Here is a 16,177-nt window from a genome sequence, read left to right as displayed (position 1 = left end):
GTAGCAGGACATTTAATCTGCTTGGTGCTTCAGCGAGAGAGAAAGAGAACTGCAGGTTTTCAGTGAATTTATGTAAATCACGAGGCTCATTTGAATTTTCTGCTGCGCAGGAAAATTCTTAGCAACAACAGAGTGATCAAATTAAGATATGATATCTGTAGATTTTGAAGAGTCAGATAGATTTAAGCAGTGTAGTACTTGGCTCGCTTACACCTTCTCATAGTTTCAGATCCACAGGAGTTCTTAGACTGTAGAGGGTTGGAGGCAAAGATTTGTATTAAGTAAACCAAGATAAGCCACAGCCTGTCCTTTCCAATGGGAACAGATGAGTCATAGTGGGCAAAATAAGCAAGGAGGTGGGCAGAGCCAAGCACGGGCTAGCGAGATCCTATTGGCCCGTTCTAACACACATCTGTATATTTCTGTTAGAGAACGCCTACTCTGTGAAGTGCACATGTGCAATAACTGAATTCACCTTGGCACTCCTTCTAAACAACGCAAAACAAGTCTACAAAACTTAGTCCACTCCGTTTATAACATATTCTAGTTTTGGGAGCAGAAAAATGTTTTGAGATAAAATGTTTTATCGATGAACACATTTGCAGAATGTCGGACATCTCCTTCCATCTTCTCCCACTGCCGGCCATTGGCCCTCCTCTCACTGCCATATATGGTAGTGAGTGGAAACGCCAAGCGGATGCTTCACAATTATACATATGGTGAAATATCCGTCTCATTTTTCTAGCTGTGGTAGAGGGTTGGGAGGAGGGAGAGCTTAGAGGGTAGAGGGTTGGGAGGAGGGAGAGCTTAGAGGGTAGAGGGTTGGGAGGAGGGAGAGCTTAGAGGGTTGGGAGGAGGGAGAGCTTAGAGGGTAGAGGGTTGGGAGGAGGGAGAGCTTAGAGGGTTGGGAGGAGGGAGTGCTTAGAGGATAGAGGGTTGGGAGGAGGGAGAGCTTAGAGGGTTGGGAGGAGGGAGAGCTTAGAGGGTAGAGGGTTGGGAGGAGGGAGAGCTTAGAGGGTTGGGAGGAGGGAGAGCTTAGAGGGTTGGGAGGAGGGAGAGCTTAGAGGGTTGGGAGGAGGGAGAGCTTAGAGGGTTGGGAGGAGGGAGAGCTTAGAGGGTTGGGAGGAGGGAGAGCTTAGAGGGTTGGGAGGAGGGAGAGCTTAGAGGGTTGGGAGGAGGGAGAGCTTAGAGGGTTGGGAGGAGGGAGAGCTTAGAGGGTTGGGAGGAGGGAGAGCTTAGAGGGTAGAGGGTTGGGAGGAGGGAGAGCTTAGAGGGTTGGGAGGAGGGAGAGCTTAGAGGGTTGGGAGGAGGGAGAGCTTAGAGGGTTGGGAGGAGGGAGAGCTTAGAGGGTAGAGGGGTGGGAGGAGGGAGAGCTTAAAGGGTTGGGAGGAGGGAGAGCTTAGAGGGTTGGGAGGAGGGAGAGCTTAAAGGGTTGGGAGGAGGGAGAGCTTAGAGGGTTGGGAGGAGGGAGAGCTTAGAGGGTTGGGAGGAGGGAGAGCTTAGAGGGTAGAGGGTTGGGAGGAGGGAGAGCTTAGAGGGTTGGGAGGAGGGAGAGCTTAAAGGGTTGGGAGGAGGGAGAGCTTAGAGGGTTGGGAGGAGGGAGAGCTTAGAGGGTTGGGAGGAGGGAGAGCTTAGTGGGTTGGGAGGAGGGAGAACTTAGAGGGTTGGGAGGAGGGAGAGCTTAGAGGGTAGAGGGTTGGGAGGAGGGAGAGCTTAGAGGGTAGAGGGTTGGGAGGAGGGAGAGCTTAGAGGGTTGGGAGGAGGGAGTGCTTAGAGGGTTTGGAGGAGGGAGAGAGGGTTGGGAGGAGGGAGAGCTTAGAGGGTTGGGAGGAGGGAGAGCTTAGAGGGTAGAGGGTTGGGAGGAGGGAGAGCTTAGAGGGTAGAGGGTTGGGAGGAGGGAGAGCTTAGAGGGTAGAGGGTTGGGAGGAGGGAGAGCTTAGAGGGTTGGGAGGAGGGAGAGCTTAGAGGGTTGGGAGGAGGGAGAGCTTAGAGGGTAGAGGGTTGGGAGGAGGGAGAGCTTAGAGGGTAGAGGGTTGTGAGGAGGGAGAGCTTAGAGGGTAGAGGGTTGGGAGGAGGGAGAGCTTAGAGGGTTGGGAGGAGGGAGAGCTTAAAGGGTAGAGGGTTGGGAGGAGGGAGAGCTTAGAGGGTAGAGGGTTGGGAGGAGGGAGAGCTTAGAGGGTTGGGAGGAGGGGGAGCTTAGAGGGTTGGGAGGAGGGAGAAAGGGTTGGGAGGAGGGAGAGCTTAGAGGGTAGAGGGTTGGGAGGAGGGAGAGCTTAGAGGGTTGGGAGGAGGGAGAGCTTAGAGGGTAGAGGGTTGGGAGGAGGGAGAGCTTAGAGGGTTGGGAGGAGGGAGAGCTTAGAGGGTTGGGAGGAGGGAGAGCTTAGTGGGTTGGGAGGAGGGAGAGCTTAGAGGGTTGGGAGGAGGGAGAGCTTAGAGGGTAGAGGGTTGGGAGGAGGGAGAGCTTAGAGGGTAGAGGGTTGGGAGGAGGGAGAGCTTAGAGGGTTGGGAGGAGGGAGTGCTTAGAGGGTTTGGAGGAGGGAGAGAGGGTTGGGAGGAGGGAGAGCTTAGAGGGTTGGGAGGAGGGAGAGCTTAGAGGGTAGAGGGTTGGGAGGAGGGAGAGCTTAGAGGGTAGAGGGTTGGGAGGAGGGAGAGCTTAGAGGGTAGAGGGTTGGGAGGAGGGAGAGCTTAGAGGGTTGGGAGGAGGGAGAGCTTAGTGGGTTGGGAGGAGGGAGAGCTTAGAGGGTTGGGAGGAGGGAGAGCTTAGAGGGTAGAGGGTTGGGAGGAGGGAGAGCTTAGAGGGTAGAGGGTTGGGAGGAGGGAGTGCTTAGAGGGTTTGGAGGAGGGAGAGAGGGTTGGGAGGAGGGAGAGCTTAGAGGGTTGGGAGGAGGGAGAGCTTAGAGGGTAGAGGGTTGGGAGGAGGGAGAGCTTAGAGGGTAGAGGGTTGGGAGGAGGGAGAGCTTAGAGGGTAGAGGGTTGGGAGGAGGGAGAGCTTAGAGGGTAGAGGGTTGGGAGGAGGGAGAGCTTAGAGGGTAGAGGGTTGGGAGGAGGGAGAGCTTAGAGGGTTGGGAGGAGGGAGAGCTTAGAGGGTTGGGAGGAGGGAGAGCTTAGAGGGTAGAGGGTTGGGAGGAGGGAGAGCTTAGAGGGTAGAGGGTTGGGAGGAGGGAGAGCTTAGAGGGTAGAGGGTTGGGAGGAGGGAGAGCTTAGAGGGTTGGGAGGAGGGAGAGCTTAAAGGGTAGAGGGTTGGGAGGAGGGAGAGCTTAGAGGGTAGAGGGTTGGGAGGAGGGAGAGCTTAGAGGGTTGGGAGGAGGGGGAGCTTAGAGGGTTGGGAGGAGGGAGAAAGGGTTGGGAGGAGGGAGAGCTTAGAGGGTAGAGGGTTGGGAGGAGGGAGAGCTTAGAGGGTAGAGGGTTGGGAGGAGGGAGAGCTTAGAGGGTTGGGAGGAGGGAGAGCTTAGAGGGTTGGGAGGAGGGAGAGCTTAGAGGGTAGAGGGGTGGGAGGAGGGAGAGCTTAGAGGGTAGAGGGGTGGGAGGAGGGAGAGCTTAGATGGTTAGGAGGAGGGAGAGCTTAGAGGGTTGGGAGGAGGGAGAGCTTAGAGGGTTGGGAGGAGGGAGAGCTTAGAGGGTAGAGGGTTGGGAGGAGGGAGAGCTTAGAGGGTAGAGGGGTGGGAGGAGGGAGAGCTTAAAGGGTTGGGAAGAGGGAGAGCTTAGATGGTTAGGAGGAGGGAGAGCTTAGAGGGTTGGGAGGAGGGAGAGCTTAGAGGGTTGGGAGGAGGGAGAGCTTAGAGGGTAGAGGGTTGGGAGGAGGGAGAGCTTAGAGGGTAGAGGGGTGGGAGGAGGGAGAGCTTAAAGGGTTGGGAGGAGGGAGAGCTTAGAGGGTTGGGAGGAGGGAGAGCTTAGAGGGTTGGGAGGAGGGAGAGCTTAGAGGGTAGAGGGGTGGGAGGAGGGAGAGCTTAAAGGGTTGGGAGGAGGGAGAGCTTAGAGGGTAGAGGGTTGGGAGGAGGGAGAGCTTAGAGGGTAGAGGGTTAGGAGGAGGGAGAGCTTAGAGGGTAGAGGGTTGGGAGGAGGGAGAGCTTAGAGGGTTGGGAGGAGGGAGAGCTTAGAGGGTAGAGGGGTGGGAGGAGGGAGAGCTTAGAGGGTTGGGAGGAGGGAGAGCTTAGAGGGTAGAGGGGTGGGAGGAGGGAGAGCTTAGAGGGTTGGGAGGAGGGAGAGCTTAGAGGGTTGGGAGGAGGGAGAGCTTAAAGGGTTGGGAGGAGGGAGAGCTTAAAGGGTTGGGAGGAGGGAGAGCTTAGAGGGTAGAGGGGTGGGAGGAGGGAGAGCTTAGTGGGTTGGGAGGAGGGAGAGCTTAGAGGGTAGAGGGTTGGGAGGAGGGAGAGCTTAGAGGGTAGAGGGTTGGGAGGAGGGAGAGCTTAGAGGGTTGGGAGGAGGGAGAGCTTAGAGGGTAGAGGGGTGGGAGGAGGGAGAGCTTAGAGGGTTGGGAGGAGGGAGAGCTTAGAGGGTTGGGAGGAGGGAGAGCTTAGAGGGTTGGGAGGAGGGAGAGCTTAGAGGGTTGGGAGGAGGGAGAGCTTAGAGGGTTGGGAGGAGGGAGAGCTTAGAGGGTAGAGGGTTGGGAGGAGGGAGTGCTTAGAGGGTAGAGGGTTGGGAGGAGGGAGAGCTTAGAGGGTTGGGAGGAGGGAGAGCTTAGAGGGTAGAGGGTTGGGAGGAGGGAGAGCTTAGAGGGTTGGGAGGAGGGAGAGCTTAGAGGGTAGAGGGTTGGGAGGAGGGAGAGCTTAGAGGGTAGAGGGTTGGGAGGAGGGAGAGCTTAGAGGGTTGGGAGGAGGGAGAGCTTAGAGGGTAGAGGGTTGGGAGGAGGGAGAGCTTAGAGGGTAGAGGGTTGGGAGGAGGGAGAGCTTAGAGGGTTGGGAGGAGGGAGAGCTTAGAGGGTAGAGGGTTGGGAGGAGGGAGAGCTTAGAGGGTTGGGAGGAGGGAGAGCTTAAAGGGTTGGGAGGAGGGAGAGCTTAGAGGGTTGGGAGGAGGGAGAGCTTAGAGGGTTGGGAGGAGGGAGAGCTTAGTGGGTTGGGAGGAGGGAGAGCTTAGAGGGTTGGGAGGAGGGAGAGCTTAGAGGGTAGAGGGTTGGGAGGAGGGAGAGCTTAGAGGGTAGAGGGTTGGGAGGAGGGAGAGCTTAGAGGGTTGGGAGGAGGGAGTGCTTAGAGGGTTTGGAGGAGGGAGAGAGGGTTGGGAGGAGGGAGAGCTTAGAGGGTTGGGAGGAGGGAGAGCTTAGAGGGTAGAGGGTTGGGAGGAGGGAGAGCTTAGAGGGTAGAGGGTTGGGAGGAGGGAGAGCTTAGAGGGTAGAGGGTTGGGAGGAGGGAGAGCTTAGAGGGTTGGGAGGAGGGAGAGCTTAGAGGGTTGGGAGGAGGGAGAGCTTAGAGGGTAGAGGGTTGGGAGGAGGGAGAGCTTAGAGGGTAGAGGGTTGGGAGGAGGGAGAGCTTAGAGGGTAGAGGGTTGGGAGGAGGGGGAGCTTAGAGGGTTGGGAGGAGGGAGAAAGGGTTGGGAGGAGGGAGAGCTTAGAGGGTAGAGGGTTGGGAGGAGGGAGAGCTTAGAGGGTAGAGGGTTGGGAGGAGGGAGAGCTTAGAGGGTTGGGAGGAGGGAGAGCTTAGAGGGTAGAGGGTTGGGAGGAGGGAGAGCTTAGAGGGTAGAGGGTTGGGAGGAGGGAGAGCTTAGAGGGTTGGGAGGAGGGAGTGCTTAGAGGGTTTGGAGGAGGGAGAGAGGGTTGGGAGGAGGGAGAGCTTAGAGGGTTGGGAGGAGGGAGAGCTTAGAGGGTAGAGGGTTGGGAGGAGGGAGAGCTTAGAGGGTAGAGGGTTGGGAGGAGGGAGAGCTTAGAGGGTAGAGGGTTGGGAGGAGGGAGAGCTTAGAGGGTTGGGAGGAGGGAGAGCTTAGAGGGTTGGGAGGAGGGAGAGCTTAGAGGGTAGAGGGTTGGGAGGAGGGAGAGCTTAGAGGGTAGAGGGTTGTGAGGAGGGAGAGCTTAGAGGGTAGAGGGTTGGGAGGAGGGAGAGCTTAGAGGGTTGGGAGGAGGGAGAGCTTAAAGGGTAGAGGGTTGGGAGGAGGGAGAGCTTAGAGGGTAGAGGGTTGGGAGGAGGGAGAGCTTAGAGGGTTGGGAGGAGGGGGAGCTTAGAGGGTTGGGAGGAGGGAGAAACGGTTGGGAGGAGGGAGAGCTTAGAGGGTAGAGGGTTGGGAGGAGGGAGAGCTTAGAGGGTTGGGAGGAGGGAGAGCTTAGAGGGTAGAGGGTTGGGAGGAGGGAGAGCTTAGAGGGTTGGGAGGAGGGAGAGCTTAGAGGGTTGGGAGGAGGGAGAGCTTAGTGGGTTGGGAGGAGGGAGAGCTTAGAGGGTTGGGAGGAGGGAGAGCTTAGAGGGTAGAGGGTTGGGAGGAGGGAGAGCTTAGAGGGTAGAGGGTTGGGAGGAGGGAGAGCTTAGAGGGTTGGGAGGAGGGAGTGCTTAGAGGGTTTGGAGGAGGGAGAGAGGGTTGGGAGGAGGGAGAGCTTAGAGGGTTGGGAGGAGGGAGAGCTTAGAGGGTAGAGGGTTGGGAGGAGGGAGAGCTTAGAGGGTAGAGGGTTGGGAGGAGGGAGAGCTTAGAGGGTAGAGGGTTGGGAGGAGGGAGAGCTTAGAGGGTTGGGAGGAGGGAGAGCTTAGAGGGTAGAGGGTTGGGAGGAGGGAGAGCTTAGAGGGTAGAGGGTTGGGAGGAGGGAGTGCTTAGAGGGTTTGGAGGAGGGAGAGAGGGTTGGGAGGAGGGAGAGCTTAGAGGGTTGGGAGGAGGGAGAGCTTAGAGGGTAGAGGGTTGGGAGGAGGGAGAGCTTAGAGGGTAGAGGGTTGGGAGGAGGGAGAGCTTAGAGGGTAGAGGGTTGGGAGGAGGGAGAGCTTAGAGGGTAGAGGGTTGGGAGGAGGGAGAGCTTAGAGGGTAGAGGGTTGGGAGGAGGGAGAGCTTAGAGGGTTGGGAGGAGGGAGAGCTTAGAGGGTTGGGAGGAGGGAGAGCTTAGAGGGTAGAGGGTTGGGAGGAGGGAGAGCTTAGAGGGTAGAGGGTTGGGAGGAGGGAGAGCTTAGAGGGTAGAGGGTTGGGAGGAGGGAGAGCTTAGAGGGTTGGGAGGAGGGAGAGCTTAGAGGGTTGGGAGGAGGGAGAGCTTAAAGGGTAGAGGGTTGGGAGGAGGGAGAGCTTAGAGGGTAGAGGGTTGGGAGGAGGGAGAGCTTAGAGGGTTGGGAGGAGGGGGAGCTTAGAGGGTTGGGAGGAGGGAGAAAGGGTTGGGAGGAGGGAGAGCTTAGAGGGTAGAGGGTTGGGAGGAGGGAGAGCTTAGAGGGTAGAGGGTTGGGAGGAGGGAGAGCTTAGAGGGTTGGGAGGAGGGAGAGCTTAGAGGGTTGGGAGGAGGGAGAGCTTAGAGGGTAGAGGGGTGGGAGGAGGGAGAGCTTAGAGGGTAGAGGGGTGGGAGGAGGGAGAGCTTAGATGGTTAGGAGGAGGGAGAGCTTAGAGGGTTGGGAGGAGGGAGAGCTTAGAGGGTTGGGAGGAGGGAGAGCTTAGAGGGTAGAGGGTTGGGAGGAGGGAGAGCTTAGAGGGTAGAGGGGTGGGAGGAGGGAGAGCTTAAAGGGTTGGGAAGAGGGAGAGCTTAGATGGTTAGGAGGAGGGAGAGCTTAGAGGGTTGGGAGGAGGGAGAGCTTAGAGGGTTGGGAGGAGGGAGAGCTTAGAGGGTAGAGGGTTGGGAGGAGGGAGAGCTTAGAGGGTAGAGGGGTGGGAGGAGGGAGAGCTTAAAGGGTTGGGAGGAGGGAGAGCTTAGAGGGTTGGGAGGAGGGAGAGCTTAGAGGGTTGGGAGGAGGGAGAGCTTAGAGGGTAGAGGGGTGGGAGGAGGGAGAGCTTAAAGGGTTGGGAGGAGGGAGAGCTTAGAGGGTAGAGGGTTGGGAGGAGGGAGAGCTTAGAGGGTAGAGGGTTAGGAGGAGGGAGAGCTTAGAGGGTAGAGGGTTGGGAGGAGGGAGAGCTTAGAGGGTTGGGAGGAGGGAGAGCTTAGAGGGTTGGGAGGAGGGAGAGCTTAGAGGGTAGAGGGGTGGGAGGAGGGAGAGCTTAGAGGGTTGGGAGGAGGGAGAGCTTAGAGGGTTGGGAGGAGGGAGAGCTTAAAGGGTTGGGAGGAGGGAGAGCTTAAAGGGTTGGGAGGAGGGAGAGCTTAGAGGGTAGAGGGGTGGGAGGAGGGAGAGCTTAGTGGGTTGGGAGGAGGGAGAGCTTAGAGGGTAGAGGGTTGGGAGGAGGGAGAGCTTAGAGGGTAGAGGGTTGGGAGGAGGGAGAGCTTAGAGGGTTGGGAGGAGGGAGAGCTTAGAGGGTAGAGGGGTGGGAGGAGGGAGAGCTTAGAGGGTTGGGAGGAGGGAGAGCTTAGAGGGTTGGGAGGAGGGAGAGCTTAGAGGGTTGGGAGGAGGGAGAGCTTAGAGGGTTGGGAGGAGGGAGAGCTTAGAGGGTTGGGAGGAGGGAGAGCTTAGAGGGTAGAGGGTTGGGAGGAGGGAGTGCTTAGATGGTAGAGGGTTGGGAGGAGGGAGAGCTTAGAGGGTTGGGAGGAGGGAGAGCTTAGAGGGTAGAGGGTTGGGAGGAGGGAGAGCTTAGAGGGTTGGGAGGAGGGAGAGCTTAGAGGGTAGAGGGTTGGGAGGAGGGAGAGCTTAGAGGGTAGAGGGTTGGGAGGAGGGAGAGCTTAGAGGGTTGGGAGGAGGGAGAGCTTAGAGGGTAGAGGGTTGGGAGGAGGGAGAGCTTAGAGGGTAGAGGGTTGGGAGGAGGGAGAGCTTAGAGGGTTGGGAGGAGGGAGAGCTTAGAGGGTAGAGGGTTGGGAGGAGGGAGAGCTTAGAGGGTTGGGAGGAGGGAGAGCTTAAAGGGTTGGGAGGAGGGAGAGCTTAGAGGGTTGGGAGGAGGGAGAGCTTAGAGGGTTGGGAGGAGGGAGAGCTTAGTGGGTTGGGAGGAGGGAGAGCTTAGAGGGTTGGGAGGAGGGAGAGCTTAGAGGGTAGAGGGTTGGGAGGAGGGAGAGCTTAGAGGGTAGAGGGTTGGGAGGAGGGAGAGCTTAGAGGGTTGGGAGGAGGGAGTGCTTAGAGGGTTTGGAGGAGGGAGAGAGGGTTGGGAGGAGGGAGAGCTTAGAGGGTTGGGAGGAGGGAGAGCTTAGAGGGTAGAGGGTTGGGAGGAGGGAGAGCTTAGAGGGTAGAGGGTTGGGAGGAGGGAGAGCTTAGAGGGTAGAGGGTTGGGAGGAGGGAGAGCTTAGAGGGTAGAGGGTTGGGAGGAGGGAGAGCTTAGAGGGTAGAGGGTTGGGAGGAGGGAGAGCTTAGAGGGTTGGGAGGAGGGAGAGCTTAGAGGGTTGGGAGGAGGGAGAGCTTAGAGGGTAGAGGGTTGGGAGGAGGGAGAGCTTAGAGGGTAGAGGGTTGGGAGGAGGGAGAGCTTAGAGGGTAGAGGGTTGGGAGGAGGGAGAGCTTAGAGGGTTGGGAGGAGGGAGAGCTTAAAGGGTAGAGGGTTGGGAGGAGGGAGAGCTTAGAGGGTAGAGGGTTGGGAGGAGGGAGAGCTTAGAGGGTTGGGAGGAGGGGGAGCTTAGAGGGTTGGGAGGAGGGAGAAAGGGTTGGGAGGAGGGAGAGCTTAGAGGGTAGAGGGTTGGGAGGAGGGAGAGCTTAGAGGGTAGAGGGTTGGGAGGAGGGAGAGCTTAGAGGGTTGGGAGGAGGGAGAGCTTAGAGGGTTGGGAGGAGGGAGAGCTTAGAGGGTAGAGGGGTGGGAGGAGGGAGAGCTTAGAGGGTAGAGGGGTGGGAGGAGGGAGAGCTTAGATGGTTAGGAGGAGGGAGAGCTTAGAGGGTTGGGAGGAGGGAGAGCTTAGAGGGTTGGGAGGAGGGAGAGCTTAGAGGGTAGAGGGTTGGGAGGAGGGAGAGCTTAGAGGGTAGAGGGGTGGGAGGAGGGAGAGCTTAAAGAGTTGGGAGGAGGGAGAGCTTAGATGGTTAGGAGGAGGGAGAGCTTAGAGGGTTGGGAGGAGGGAGAGCTTAGAGGGTTGGGAGGAGGGAGAGCTTAGAGGGTAGAGGGTTGGGAGGAGGGAGAGCTTAGAGGGTAGAGGGGTGGGAGGAGGGAGAGCTTAAAGGGTTGGGAGGAGGGAGAGCTTAGAGGGTTGGGAGGAGGGAGAGCTTAGAGGGTTGGGAGGAGGGAGAGCTTAGAGGGTAGAGGGGTGGGAGGAGGGAGAGCTTAAAGGGTTGGGAGGAGGGAGAGCTTAGAGGGTAGAGGGTTGGGAGGAGGGAGAGCTTAGAGGGTAGAGGGTTAGGAGGAGGGAGAGCTTAGAGGGTAGAGGGTTGGGAGGAGGGAGAGCTTAGAGGGTTGGGAGGAGGGAGAGCTTAGAGGGTAGAGGGGTGGGAGGAGGGAGAGCTTAGAGGGTTGGGAGGAGGGAGAGCTTAGAGGGTAGAGGGGTGGGAGGAGGGAGAGCTTAGAGGGTTGGGAGGAGGGAGAGCTTAGAGGGTTGGGAGGAGGGAGAGCTTAGAGGGTTGGGAGGAGGGAGAGCTTAGAGGGTTGGGAGGAGGGAGAGCTTAAAGGGTTGGGAGGAGGGAGAGCTTAAAGGGTTGGGAGGAGGGAGAGCTTAGAGGGTAGAGGGGTGGAAGGAGGGAGAGCTTAGTGGGTTGGGAGGAGGGAGAGCTTAGAGGGTAGAGGGTTGGGAGGAGGGAGAGCTTAGAGGGTTGGGAGGAGGGAGAGCTTAGAGGGTAGAGGGGTGGGAGGAGGGAGAGCTTAGAGGGTTGGGAGGAGGGAGAGCTTAGAGGGTAGAGGGTTGGGAGGAGGGAGAGCTTAGAGGGTAGAGGGTTGGGAGGAGGGAGAGCTTAGAGGGTTGGGAGGAGGGAGAGCTTAGAGGGTAGAGGGGTGGGAGGAGGGAGAGCTTAGAGGGTTGGGAGGAGGGAGAGCTTAGAGGGTTGGGAGGAGGGAGAGCTTAGAGGGTTGGGAGGAGGGAGAGCTTAGAGGGTTGGGAGGAGGGAGAGCTTAGAGGGTAGAGGGTTGGGAGGAGGGAGTGCTTAGAGGGTAGAGGGTTGGGAGGAGGGAGAGCTTAGAGGGTTGGGAGGAGGGAGAGCTTAGAGGGTAGAGGGTTGGGAGGAGGGAGAGCTTAGAGGGTTGGGAGGAGGGAGAGCTTAGAGGGTAGAGGGTTGGGAGGAGGGAGAGCTTAGAGGGTAGAGGGTTGGGAGGAGGGAGAGCTTAGAGGGTTGGGAGGAGGGAGAGCTTAGAGGGTAGAGGGTTGGGAGGAGGGAGAGCTTAGAGGGTTGGGAGGAGGGAGAGCTTAGAGGGTAGAGGGTTGGGAGGAGGGAGAGCTTAGAGGGTTGGGAGGAGGGAGAGCTTAGAGGGTTGGGAGGAGGGAGAGCTTAGAGGGTTGGGAGGAGGGAGAGCTTAGAGGGTAGAGGGTTGGGAGGAGGGAGTGCTTAGAGGGTAGAGGGTTGGGAGGAGGGAGAGCTTAGAGGGTAGAGGGGGGGTAGAGGGTTGGGGGGAGGGAGTGCTTAGAGGGTAGAGGGGTGTGTGTGTGTGTGTGGGGGGGGGGGGGGGGTGCTTAGAGCAGGGCTGTCAAACTATCAGCGCACAGGACATATTGAAAAAACTAACGAATTTGCGGGCCAGACATAGCTTATTATGTTTGTTTTTACAAACAACGTGCATACAACTGGCCCAAACTGGCTGTTGTTTTGTTTGGATAAATATGTCCCTTTATAATGTCCACTGATGTATAGGATGCTGTATATAGCATTTTAACATATTAAAAGAGAGAAATCATTTATCCAGCCTTTGCTGCTATGCTTGCAGATGTGCATAATATGCTGCAACCCTAATCAAAAAGTTTAATGGAAGAAAAAAAACGTACAGTAAATTTTACATTTGAAACCAGTTGTCTTTATTTTGTCGCACTGCATGGATCACCGGTGCAGTTGAGTGCAGCATTACTACGTGGGGCACTCAACATGTGTTGTAGTTGAGGAGCCAGCCGAGGCTACTGCTCAAATGTTGCTGTAATAGGCCTACATGTTTCTCATTTGTATTGTGTTTTGTTGCAGGTTTAGTTTTTTGGTTATTCATTGTCAAGCTTTAAAAACCGAAGGCAGGCGGCAACATTTTAGTAGCCTTGTTACGACGGGCATGTGTCTGAACACTTTCCCTCTGCTGCGCGCTGTAAACCGGACACGAAAGCAGCGCAATTGACGCTGAATTCGGCAAAGTGAGCGAGCACAGCAGGCTGTAATTTCATAAAGTAGATATTTATTTATACTGGCTGTCGCTTGTGTGCCCTATTCTCCTGTATTAGTAACTTATACCCGTATGGTCGTCATATTGTTTCGTGGAACCGAAACTTGGCATGGACATTTAGCTTACAACACGTTTCAACTTTCGGTCCGGTAGAAGATTCGGTCAGTGCTATTAGTGAAAGACCAATCCAATTCTCTCTTGGCCAGAGAAGCTAGGGAGTGTGTGAGGCTGAGGACATCTACTCTGTGTGTGAGTGTGTGTGTGACGTTTCAACTTTCGGTCCGGTCGAAGATTTGGTCAGTGCTATTAGTGATGAGATGATACAGCGCACTGACTGGCTCGTGTGTGTGTGGGTCTGGGAGGAGGGGTGTGTGTGCAGCGATGCACTGCCATTTGGCGTGCAGTACTTTGGCAGTGCTTGCTGTGACTTGTAGTGCAGCGCAACGCGGGCGGTAGGCATGGAAGCGGGCCGAGCTGAATTGACAACACATCATTACTCAGACTGAATAGAAATAGAAAAGTGTCACCTGCCGGATCCGGCATGGGGGCCATGTGTTTAGGGTTGGGGGGGGGTTCTTAGAGGGTTAAGGGAATTTCTTAGAGAGTTGTGGGGAGGGAGTGCTTAGGGTAGTGGGCTGGGGGGGGATCTTAGAGAGCTGGGGGGAGGGAGTGCTTAGAGGGTAGAGGGCTGGGGGGGGTTCTTAGAGAGCTGGGGGGAGGGAGTGCTTAGGGTAGTGGGCTGGGGGGGGTTCTTAGAGAGCTGGGGGGAGGGAGTGCTTAGGGTAGTGGGCTGGGGGGGGGTGCTTAGGGTAGTGGGCTGGGGGGGGGTCTTAGAGGGTTAAGGGAATTTCTTAGAGGGTTGTGGGGAGGGAGTGCTTAGGGTAGTGGGCTGGGGGGGGGATCTTAGAGAGCTGGGGGAGGGAGTGCTTAGGGTAGTGGGCTGGGGGGGATCTTAGAGAGCTGGGGGGAGGGGGTGCTTAGAGGGTAGAGGGCTGGGGGGGTTCTTAGAGAGCTGGGGGGAGGGAGTGCTTAGGGTAGTGGGCTGGGGGGGTGCTTAGGGTAGTGGGCTGGGGGGGGGTTCTTAGAGAGCTGGGGGAAGGGAGTGCTTAGGGTAGTGGGCTGGGGGGGTGCTTAGGGTAGTGGGCTGGGGGGGTTCTTAGAGAGCTGGGGGGAGGGAGTGCTTAGAGGGTAGAGGGCTGGGGGGGTTCTTAGAGAGCTGGGGGAGGGAGCGCTTAGAGGGTAGAGGGCTGGGGCAAGGCTAAGGGTCGATGTGGAATTTGTCTCCCCCAGTGTCTCCCCCACAGTTCAAAGACCAATCCAATTCTCTCTTGGCAAGAGAAGCTAGTGTGAGGCTGAGGACATCTGCTCTGTGTGTGTGTGTGTGTGTGTGTGTGTGTGTGTGTGTGTGTGTGTGTGTGTGTGTGTGAGAGAGAGATTCCTCTGTCTCATTAAGTAGACACCTCTGATTAGCTTCAGTGTCACTCAGTAGGGCCTGGACTCACCAACATGTCAGCTCCCACAGTGAACAGCCTGGACCAATGGCCGTCAACACCACCGCTAATCATTACAGTATGTGTGTGTGTGAAAAAGAGATGTTTGGTAGCAGGTGTTTGGTCTCAGAGTGGATATCTATCTTTGGATCCACCCATCCAATTTACATTTGAGCTTTCCAATGGTTTGTTCTGATTGACTAAAGACTCACCTAAGCTGCAGACTAACTAGTGCTAGGCTCCCAGCAGTGAAGAGAATGAATTGTAACTGATATCCCACATAGGCAATATATTGGCTTTGTAGTGCACTGCAGACATTGTTCTATTGTGTTGTGGAGTATAATGGTGTTATAATGGTGGTAATAGATCTGTGAGAAAAGTGATTCTGTCCTCTGACTCCCATGGCCATAACCTCAGTATTGTACAACAGTGTTCACAGTCTATCATCCCTGTTGAAATAGGACTGAAAACACCATCGTTGTGTCGTAAAACCATGAAAAGTAATGCACCTAAACTGAGATCTGGTGTGATGATACAATAAATGTACTTCAAAACAGAATGGAAGTACTCTGAAACACCCGGAGTGGCTCTTCAATCTGAATCATTGTGTTTTTTCGAGTGTTGTGACCCTCTCTGGTGTTTCCGTGCATGTAAAAGGCAGCACCAAAACACTCAAATAAATGTCTCTCATACAATCCAAGGCTTATAAATTGCATTCGATTCACGGCCTAAATAGAGGCATAAATAATAGACTGATTGTAAATATGGAATGTTCTGTCAATATTTCCATTAAGATTCTAAAGAAGACACTGGGGATGTATACTTTTCCTAAGGTAGACTTTGGCACTAATTATAGGCTACAGTTTCCAGGCAACTGTGAGATTATAAATCATGTTACAATCAACATGTTTCAGGCTATGTAAGTCATAGTAGAGGTAACATTGATAAAGTGGGTCCTCATCACTGGTATTCTTGTGAGAAGGTGGATGTGAACCTGGTTACCCTGCTTGTCAAAACCCCGCCTTAGTCCACTCAGCCTGTCTTCTAGGTTCAGCACAACTAAACTGTTGTGCTGAACCACACTCGTTACACTGAGCACATGGGGCCTCATTCAGACTTGACAGAAGTAGACTTAACATGGACTGAATAAATGTTTTACTAAAGTCCATTTTCATCTATTTATTCATTCCACGTTAAATCAACTTATCTCAAGTTTGAAAAGGGCCTAGGGAGAATTTTCATTTGTGAAATTCACCCTTTATTTTTTCAGACCTTCATATCAGAAGACAAATGTATAGATTTAAGGCAAAATGTGAACTTCAGACATTGTGCTCCTGTAGTGTTCAGAATTCCCCCCAGCCTGAGGCATGGAGGAAGATGGAGGGCATTCCCGGCAGGTTTGCCCTCTAGCATGGTCAAGTATAAAAACAAGTTTGCAGGCACCTCCCCTGTATGTAGGTCCTTCACCAACTCAGACAGGTGAGAGCACACCAAATGCTCAGCTGAAACAACCAATGAAAACGTGAGAACAAAATGTTATCACATTGAAGAACGAAACAGAAAAGGAATTCAGTTAATAAAAACATTTGTTTTGTGTAACATTTCGGCCACACATGCTAATAGTCCAAGTAAAACAGCTACTTGGATTCATTGATCTGTTTCTTTTTCTTTTCTTTTAAATGTCACCTTTATTTAACCAGGTAGGCCAGATCACCTTTATTTAACCAGGTAGGCCAGATCACCTTTATTTAACCAGGTAGGCCAGATCACCTTTATTTAACCAGGTAGGCCAGATCACCTTTATTTAACCAGGTAGGCCAGATCACCTTTATTTAACCAGGTAGGCCAGATCACCTTTATTTAACCAGGTAGGCCAGATCACCTTTATTTAACCAGGTAGGCCAGATCACCTTTATTTAACCAGGTAGGCCAGATCACCTTGATTTAACCAGGTAGGCCAGATCACCTTGATTTAACCAGGTAGGCCAGATCACCTTTATTTAACCTGGTAGGCCAGATCACCTTTATTTAACCAGGTAGGCCAGATCACCTTTATTTAACCAGGTAGGCCAGATCACCTTTATTTAACCTGGTAGGCCAGATCACCTTTATTTAACCAGGTAGGCCAGATCACCTTTATTTAACCAGGTAGGCCAGATCACCTTTATTTAACCAGGTAGGCCAGATCACCTTTATTTAACCAGGTAGGCCAGATCACCTTGATTTAACCAGGTAGGCCAGATCACCTTTATTTAACCTGGTAGGCCAGATCACCTTTATTTAACCAGGTAGGCCAGATCACCTTTATTTAACCAGGTAGGCCAGATCACCTTTATTTAACCTGGTAGGCCAGATCACCTTTATTTAACCAGGTAGGCCAGATCACCTTTATTTAACCAGGTAGGCCAGATCACCTTTATTTAACCAGGTAGGCCAGATCACCTTTATTTAACCAGGTAGGCCAGATCACCTTT

At 54.8% G+C, this 16,177-nt stretch overlaps 1 protein-coding gene across 4 annotated transcripts in view; it reads right to left on the bottom strand.

Annotated features, from left to right (window-relative positions):
• The window catches only part of LOC110490825 (dopamine receptor D3-like), a 43,045-nt gene that overhangs the window by 4,032 nt on the left and 22,836 nt on the right, over positions 1-16,177 (bottom strand). The window lies entirely within an intron of this gene.

Source organism: Oncorhynchus mykiss, chromosome 15 (assembly GCF_057628025.1).
Source record: "Oncorhynchus mykiss isolate SJ-2025 chromosome 15, ASM5762802v1, whole genome shotgun sequence".
NCBI classification, from domain to species: Eukaryota; Metazoa; Chordata; class Actinopteri; order Salmoniformes; family Salmonidae; genus Oncorhynchus; species Oncorhynchus mykiss.
Note: the sequence above shows the minus strand (reverse complement) of the source record. Positions and strands in the feature narration are given on the sequence as shown.